Source organism: Rattus norvegicus, chromosome 2 (assembly GCF_036323735.1).
Source record: "Rattus norvegicus strain BN/NHsdMcwi chromosome 2, GRCr8, whole genome shotgun sequence".
Lineage (NCBI taxonomy): Eukaryota > Metazoa > Chordata > Mammalia > Rodentia > Muridae > Rattus > Rattus norvegicus.
Window position 1 is genome coordinate 188,986,018 of NC_086020.1, and position 9,894 is coordinate 188,995,911.

Sequence of the window (9,894 nt, forward strand, 5' to 3'; positions counted from 1 at the left end):
TGCCTTCTTTCCTTTTTACAGACAGTCTGTTTCTATTTTCATGTCATATATGTGACTGTATATTATGTGTATATAAATATGTGTATCTGTTATATGTAGAATCCAGGATTCACATTTGAGAAAACGTGTAATATTTGTCTCAGAGTGAGACTGCAGGATGGGAGAGAGTCTTTGCTAGATATACATATGACAGAGGATTAATATCTAGAATACATAAAGAACTCAAATTTCCCCCCAAATTCTAAGCAATCCAATCTTCTGTTTCCTTTTAACCTACCAAGGAATCGAATTCTGCAAGCATGCCTGTGCTTACAGAACTTTGACTCTGTTTGCTGAGGTCTTAGCTCCATCTAGTGGTCTCATGTGACACGTTGCTTATAATGAATGACCTATTGTTGGAACAGGTTTCTTTTCTCTTTGACTTACTCTGAAGACTGAGATCTAGCTGACTTGTCCTGGTGATGATACCATTCCATTTTGAACTTTTAAGAAGTCTGACCTTCTGGTGTTCATATTAACCCAGATGTCAGCAAGGAAGGGATTTTAGAAATGATGCCTTCTACTTTCTGAAACTGGACACCACAGAACCCAGGAGGTTTCCCAGAGATAGTTTGTGGCTGACTACAGAGGTTGAGATTTCAGGGATTCATTTCTCCTACACTCCTCATCCTCCTGAAAATAATTCTTAACCCTCTGCTGATGCTACTTTTCTCTTTCTTCCATGTGCTAGGTCTCCACCTAAAATAGAGAACAATTGTGCTGTCAAAAATAATGTGAAAGTCTCTAATCTTTTCCCATCTCCTCTCAATTTTTAGCAAAGTTCATTGATTGTCCTCTAGAACCATAGTACACGTCATCTGGTGGTCACATTGAAGCTCCATCTGTCCTTCCAAAAGAGGGTATCCCTCAACCATAGGCCTCCAAGGGTTCACTCTAAAACTTTCCAGCCTTGTTTCTACTTTACACAGGGATATAATGACTTAGCCACTTTAGAAGTGACATTTTGTATTTCTGTCTCATCTTTTTAAGGTATTCTTTTCCCTTTTCTTTTCTTTTATTGGATATTTTCTTTATTTACATTTCAAATGTTATCCTCTTTCCTGGTTCCCCCTTTGGAAACATCCTATCCCATTCCTCTGCTTCTATGAGGATGCTCCTTCACCTACCCACGCCCTCCCTCCCACCTCCCCACCCTGGCATTCCCCTACACTGGGGCATTGAGCCTCCATTGAACCAAAGGCCTCTCCTCCCACTGATGCCTGACAAGGCCATCATCTGCTAACATATGCAGCTGGAACCATGGGTCACTCCATGTGTATTTTTTGGTTGGTGGTTTAGTCTATGGGAGCTGGTGAAAGCAAATGTCTTGGCTGGGGAATTGATAAAAAGTACCCATGGGTGTGGTGACTTAAACAACAACAAATGTTGATTTCCCACAGTGCTTTGTTGGTGAAGGCACACTTCCTAGTTTGCAGAAAAGTGCATCCTTGCTGCATTCTGATACGGGTGGTGGGGGAGTGTCATCCCTTGTGTCATTTCTTATAGCTACACTGTGTTGGCTAATCTTAATTGTTAACTTGATTGAGCTTAGGATCACCATTGAGACATACTTCTGTTTAATTCTAGAAAGGGTTGGTTTTGGTTTGGTTTGGTTTGGTTTGGTTGAAAAGGGAAGATCCACCCTGAATATATGCAGCACCTCCGCTTTTACCTCCTTATTTCCTGACTGATCCTCTGTCTCATGTGCCTGCCCGCCTTTCCCAGCACTGGAGACTGTTCCCTTAAACTGTGAACCCCAAATAAATCTTTCCTACCTTAGTTGCCTATGTCAAGCAGTAATCCCATCCACGAGGGCTCTACCCTCATGAGACCATTACCTAAGCAACTGTCTCACGCCCTCTCAGTTACTTTGCCCAGGGACTTGTCTATCCTGTGCATCTTTTTAATTAATCAGCTTTGTGCCGGAGGCCATGTTTTGTCCTTTAATCTGTTTCATTAATGCCTGCCCTGGTCTTTATCACTTTTCACTAACTAATGCTTTGGCGTTTAACATTGTTTGTATTTTCTAAGAGTAGGGCAGATTGTTAAGCTATGTGTTTTATCTCTCTCTAATATTTTTATATAAGCATTAATAAACCTCCCTCTTCAAACTATTGTTGCTATACCCCAAATATTCGGATAAGCTGTCCTTTGATTTTCACTGGATTCTATGAATTTTGGAATTTCTTCTCTGCTTTCTTTAATGACAAATTAAGAGCATATCATTCCATTTCCATGTTTCTTTTATTTTTGATTCCAACTTTACTCCACTACAGTCTGATAAGATACAGGATATTATTTTGAGGGCTTTTTTTAAAGACTTACTGGAACCACAGAGATGGCTCAGTGGTTAACAGTGCATATTCCTTTTACGGAGGACACAAATTCAGTTCCAGAATCTACATCAGGTGTTTAGCCAACTGTGACTCAAGCTGCAAGAGGACTCAAAGCCCCTTCACTCCACAGACAGCAGCAGCATGTATACGCAAGCACACTTGCATGCACATGCACACTTGCACGCACACATACACAAGACTAAAATTACCTAAAAATAATAAATTTAAATATTTTAACTCTTTCTCTATAGCCTATTTTAAAGGAAGTTTCATGGCCATTCACAGGAAATTGTGGTCCACGGCTGTTGGACTGAATGATCTTTAAATGTGTGATAAGTCCCTTTCCTTTGACTTAACATCAGCTCTAAAGTTTCTGTTTTGAACTTTAGTCAGTACGGGCAGTATCTCGCTAACAGTCGCATATCTATGTCACCCACCGTTCTATCATCATATCCTCTTGTGTTCATTAGTCTTCGTTTCTTGAAATGGAGAGTGCTGATATTCTGTTTTCATATATTTACATTAGCTTCTTGATGGACTGTTGTCTTTTAAAATACAGAGTGGAGGCTGGTGAGATGTCCCAGAAGGCACAGAACACTTGCTCCACAGGCCTGACAGCCTGAGTTCCTGGAACTGGCACAAAGGTAGGAGTCCATGGAGTTGTCATCCTATATCTATATGCAGCAGTCTTTTAGCTCTCCTGTGACTATTTCTGTCTTGAAACCTACTTTATAGATATAAGGACAACCACACTGTCCTGTTTTCACTTCCATTCTCCCTCTTCGAGTTTGTGCATATCTTTTCCAGTCGCTGTGTTACTTGGAAACAACTAAGAGTTGAGTCTTGTTTTAACCCAGTCAGGTATTCTTTGCCTTTTCATAGGTAAATTATTATTTATACTTAAAGTTGTTACTCTAGGAGGTTCGCTGATTCCTGGAATCCTGATGATTATTCCTTTAGCTGCTTGGATTTTTGCTTGGTCTCTTCTTCCTTCCTTATTTATATCAGGGATTTGCTGGATTACTGTGTTGAACATGGTAGATTTGTTCTTTATACACTTTAGCCTATTCCTCTTGGAACATTTGTTCTCTTCCTGTGCTCTTGTGATTGATATTGCCTTTCTTCCTCCCCATGTTTAAGATTCCACAAGGTATGGTATATATTCTACAATACTATCTTGGTAGTCATGGATTTCTTTAGTGTGTGCTCGTCTTAGGATGTCTTCATTTCTGTTATTATTTTAAATGATTACTTTGCTAAATTAAAGCATCCCTTTCAGAAAGATACTCTGCGTTTTCCTGGCATTTCATTTCTGTGGAAGGTTTAATGTTAGTCTGAATCATTTGTCTTTGTAAGTTGGCCTTTTTTACTCGTAGATTTTATTTTCTATTTCAGACAGCATCTCAGTTTGCTCAGGCTGGTCTTAAGCTAGCAGCAATCCTCCTGCTTCAGTTCTCCAAGTACTAGTATTATAGGGATGCACCATATTCCTGGTTTTCTCTTAGCTTTTGTTTCTTGTTATTGTTGTTGTTGTTGTTGTTGTTGTTGTTGTTGCTGTTGTTGTTGTGGCAGTGGTATAGTAGTGGTGGTGGTGGTGGTGGTGGTGGTGGTGGTGGTGGTGGTGGTGATGGTGGTGGTGGCGGTGGTGGTGGTGGTGGCAGTGGTGGTGGTAATGGTGGTGGTGGTGGTGGTGGTGATGGTGGTGGTGGTGGTGGTGATGGTGGTGGTGGTGGTGGTGATGGTGGTGGTGGTGGTGGAGGTGGTGGTGATGGTGGTGGTGGTGGTGGTGGTGGTGGTGGTGGTGGTGGTGGAGGTGGTGGTGATGGTGGTGGTGGTGGTGGTGGTGATGGTGGTGGTGGTGGTGGTGGTGGTGGTGGTGGTGATGGTGGTGGTAATGGTGGTGGTGGTGGTGGTGATGGTGGTGGTGGTGGTGATGGTGGTGGTGGCGGTGGTGGCGGTGCTTCCTCTTCCTTTTTTTCCTCTTCATTTTTGTCTTCAGCTTCATCTAATCTTCTTCTTCCTTTTGACACTTAAGCATCTGTTCAGAAGTTTGTCATATGTCTAAATTGGGTACAATTTCTGGTATATTTTATTGATTAGATTTTCGCTGTATTTAGTTTTCATCTCATCTTATTCTACCACATGAATTCCGATGTTTAGTCTCATGATCATATCCCAGACTTCCTAGAAGTTATCCCGATAGTGACTGCTTATTGATGCTTTCATGACATGTTTCCTCGACACTGTCTTTCATCACTGTTATCCTTCCTTCTTGTTATTTTGATTCACTGAGGTTTTTTTCTATCATTATTATTTTTCCCCATAGTGTCAACATTCTTGTTGACTTTTCCATGCATGTTGGTGACTTTTTAATTTATATTAATGACTTTCTTCTCTGGATTCTGAATTGATTTTCATATTTCAAATCAATCCTCTGCTTCAAGGTCACCGATTATTTTAACAAACAATCTTTTAAATTCCTTATCTAGAATTCTGCTCATTTCAATGTCCTTGGATTGGTCTTTAAAGAGTTATGCTAGTTTAGAAAGAGTTGTGCTGCCTTGATGTGTGTGTGTGTGTGTGTGTGTGTGTGTGTGTGTGTGTGGTGTGGTGTGGTGTGTTTGCTTTTAGGCTGTGATCAGCTCACTTGATGGGTTTTTCTTAGGAGTCTCATTGTAGGCATCAAAAAGGGCTCTAGGACCCCAGAGTGAAGAATTACCCACCATAGCAGCAAGAGCAGAATGGAGCAGACACAGAAATGCTCTATAATGCATTAAGGTCAGCCGCATACCACCAGTGACAACAGAAAAGAAGCCAAACAGAGTTCAGCGAAGGCTGTGAAATGTAACAGCCGTCAGGGTAAAAGTGGGGTGATCACTGAACTTTAAAAAGTTAAGAAGTCAAAGACAAGAGAAACAGAAAAAAAAGAATCTAGGTTAAATACAGGGGAAAGCAGCAGAAGACAGAGGAGATTTACAGGAATGGGAGGTGGAGAGTAAGCAATAAAATATTCATAATAAGAAAAATTACAGGAGTGAGAAAACAAGAACTTATAATCTTCTTTTAAAAATAAAAATAATTCTAAGTGGCTACAAAACAACAACAAAGGAGGAAAGAACACTATTTCCAAAGACTCAATAGGCTGGAGCATCCTCCTCTTTGTAAGTCAGGAGTCTCTTCAGACTGCTTTCGTCTCTATTGCTTAAGCCAGGCAGGCGCTCACTCCTTCCCGAAGTTCCCCAGTTTGCATTCCTTGGAGAAAATATGGTTTAAGCCTCAAGGTCCACCTTGAATGTGCTTGGGTATGGAGGAAGCAACGAGATTCCTGAGATCAATTGCAGTGGTCCTCACCCTTCCTAATGATGCGACCTTTAATACAGTTCCTCATGTCGTGGTGACCCCCAATTATAAAATTATCTCATGGCTACTTCATACTTCTAGTGTTATAAATTACAATGTAAATATCTGTTTTCCAAAGGTCTTAGGGACCCAGTAAAAAGATCTTTTGCCCCTCCCCCCCCTACCAAAAGGGGCCACGACCCACAGGTTGAGAGCTGCTGTGTTACTGGAAGACTGAACTCAGTTCTTTTTCATCCTGCTCATGGTTAAGCATTCTTCTAGAAGTAGGAGACTCCAGGGGATATCTATTCAACTTGAGCTTTAGAGCACTCAGGCTTACAAATAGAAAACAAAAATGGCAGGAATAAAATTGTGGAGTTCAAGTAACCCACTGATGTCTTATTTATAGCTCTCGGTCTCTCTGTTACCCTACTCCCCATCAAGAGCAGGGCCATTGAACTCCAAGCCCTTTTCTCTTTGAGCCCCAATTGTAGTTGACCTCTCAGCATCTTTGCATCAAACCCAACCACAGTCCACCACTAATTTGTCTCTTATCCAAGCAGGTATAATCTTTGACTTGTGATTCTTTCATCTCAGATCCTTAGGCAACTCTGACTTCACCAGTAGGCTACTTCTCAGTATGGCTGTAACCAAGACCCTCTTCCATTTGGGGAATGGCAGAATAAACCTCCTTTCCATTTTGACTCATTTCACACAGGAGAAATCACGGTCTAGTCAAGCCTGGATGTGAGGCTTGTGAGAACTATGGGTTTCTAGAAGTCGCAATGCAAGTCTCTTGTTACCAGAACTGCCTGGCTTGCCCTTGTAGATGAGGCTTCTACTTCCCTCTGCCCTGTCTACATTGTTGGAACACTGCTGCTCTTTTGTCTATGTTGCCCTCTCTTTCTCTACAGTTTTCTCCTAATCTATCACCACCTGTATAATTTCTAATTCTCTACACTAATTATCTCTTTGGAATAGTGTCTATTCATTTGACTCTTTGTAATCACAGTGTCACACACAAACAGTGAATGATCTGTCATCTTACTCCACAATTTATATCTTCTGAAGTCAGGTATTCTTTTTAATTGAGAATCACATTGTCCAATTAGTGGCTTCATGCTAACATCAACAATGGTATATTTCATTCTCTGTCTGTGAATGATGCCCTTGATACTTTAACAAGGATTTTTTTTGATCTGTAGGCTACTTTATGTAGGATGAATAATTTAGAAATAGTTGTTTTTACAACTCTGAACACAGTGTGTCTTCCTCGGTGATATGTATGTTCTCTTTAATTTCACTCAGTTTTTTAAAAGTTTCACTGTAGCATTCTGTCTTGGTTAATTTCCAGGTTTGTAGGTTTTGTTTTTGTAGTTACTATGAACAGGATTACTGTCTTGATTTCTTTTTAGGTAGTTTATTATTGGTGCTAATATCTGTATGTTAGTTTTGTATCCTATAACTTCACTATTTCATCATTTATAAATGGTTTTGGTGGACTCTTTAGGCTTTTCTGTATATAAAATTATGACATTTACATTAAACACCATTTGATTTCTTTTCCAATACTCTTTCTTGATCTTGTCAATTGGCTCTGAATGCATTTCCAGTTCTATGTTGAATAAGAGTAGTGAAAGTGAATTTCAAATCCTGAAGAGACATTTGTACTTTCATAGTTTTTGTTTTCGTATTGGGTTTGGGGTTTTTGTTTTTGCAGTACTAGAATCAAGACATAGGATCAGTTCTCTGAAGAGCATCAGATGATGATACGCGGGAAGCGGATGGAGCGCTGAGTGAATGTGGATTTACTGTTGGCACATCCATTCCCTTTTTCAAGCACAGGTGCGGTTACCAATGATTGGCTCTTAGATAAATTCAGCGTATGCAGAAACCATCAATGGTACTCAGCTTCCTCCTCCCAGGGGACAACGACCTGGGACTGCTACTTTCCAGAGATGTCCTACATAGATTAGCTACCTTGCTGCCTCCTCCTCCAGATGAGAAAAGTAAACCTATCTCCTTCTGCTCAGAGGTATATAATAAAGGAGCCAAGTTTCCAGGCTGCTGGCGTCTCCATCAGAGCACATGACCCACCTGATCCCAGCTTTTCTCGACATCTGTCCTCCTTTTATTTCCTCATTGTACCCCGCCTGGATGTGTGAATTATAGCAATGATGTTGAACATAAAGCATAATTTTGTTTTCCTTTGTTTTTGAGGCAAGTTTTCACTATGTCTCTTATGCTCGCTTTGAACTTGTGATCCTTCTGCCTGTATCTTCTAAGTTCTGGGGTTATGGGCATGAACCACCTGGCCCAACCATAGTGGTGTATACGTCAGTCATAAGAAAGTATAGATTCCTGGCACTCGTAACAGCACAGATAAGCCTGGAGGGTGTTCTGTTAAATGAGATAAGTCAGGCATATAAAGACAAGTGTTACATGCTCTCACATACGGAGGAAGTAGATCTCAGAGCAGCAGATGCTAGAATAATCGCTCCCATGGTCTGGGAAGGGTAGGTGTGGAGAAAACATGGTTTATAGCTACAAGGATACAGTTTATGAGAAGTAATTTACAGTGTTATCTGGTGAAATACTGCAACAGTGGCTGATGACAATTGTATTTTTCAATAGAATTAGTTTAGCGGATTTTGAATGTTCCCAAGACAAAGAAATCATAGCTATTTGATGTAAAGAATATATCCATGTAGAGAAATATCATACTGTATCCAGAAAATACATACAATTTTAATTCATCAAAAAACCATTAGGTTGCGTCCGAGGCTGATCTATGTAGGTCTAGCTTACTTCCCACCTTAAGACCTGGGTAAAACAGCCCAGTATTCTGAGTGTTTTACTTTTTCTTTTGAGAGCTATTCATTCTGTCAGACACTTATTAAGTTATTTGATTTCTTGGTGTTTAGCGTTTTGAATTCGTTGTATAGTTTAGAAATTAATACTTGGTCAGGTGTGACATTAGAGCTCTCTTCTCCCTCTCCATAGACTGTCTTTTCACCTGACTCCTCACTTTGCTGGACAAACCCTTTTTAACATCATGAAAGCCCGCCTGCCAATTGTAGGTGTTATTTCCTGAGTGACTGCAGTCCGGGTTAGAAAGTACTTGTTATGGCTGTAATCTTCGAGGGTTTTCCTTACTTTCTTCTCTAGTTTTGACACAGTTGGAGTTGACTCGGTACAGTGTGAGAGACAGGTCTAGTTTCTTTCTTCCACATATAGAGGTGCAGTTTCCCCTGCATCCTTTGTGGAGGAGGCCGCCTCTTATCCAATGTATACCTTGAGCATCTTTGCCAAAACTCTGTGGCTGTGACTGTGGCTGTCTGGGTTTATATTTCAGGCAGTTTTACCCCACTGATCTACATGTCTGCTTTTCTGCTGGTACTCTCACCTTTTTGTCACTGTGGCTTTGTGGTACAACCTGCAGTCAGGGACCACGATAACGTCAAAGCTGTTCTTTTTCTCAGGTTATTTTATTCATTTTATTTTTTGGTGTATAGAGTCTTTTGTACCTTCGCATAAGTTCTAAGGTTGTTTCTCTATGAAATTAGTGATTTCATTTTTGAACAGGTTCTCCCTGTAAAGTTTAGACTAACTTCATGATCTTGCCTTAGCCTGAGTGCTAGGTGTACAAGCGTGTATTTCCATACTCAACTTCCTGAATTTGGTGTTTATGGTTGCTTAAGCTGCTTCTTCAAAATGCACTTTACTTCGTGTCTTTAATTCCCTATCTTGGTTGCATATATTATTTCCTGAGTTCTCATTTCCTGTTCAGTGATCTCACTAAAGAATATGTCACATGACTCTGGCAAATTCAAACTTTTGTGTGTTAGGAAGGAAGACACAGGGAGGACTGAGAACTATAAGGACTTATAGAATCCTTACTCTATCCTCAAGGGGAGGAACAAATTACCATTAACCAATTATATCAGCCAGGCCTGAACCCTAGCCCTATGAATAAGGTTTCCCTGACAAGTAAAGTATTTTGGAAATTTGATGTAAAATATCCTGTTTTTGTAAATGCTGGCAACCAATTTTTCTATTTGGTTTTTCAGATATTACCTACCTTAAGTATTATGAGTTCTCTACCTCTGACTGAGGACTTCCCTTGAAGGGGCATCCCTTAATCAAAGACCCCTCTGAATCTTGAGTCCAGCCTACCGAC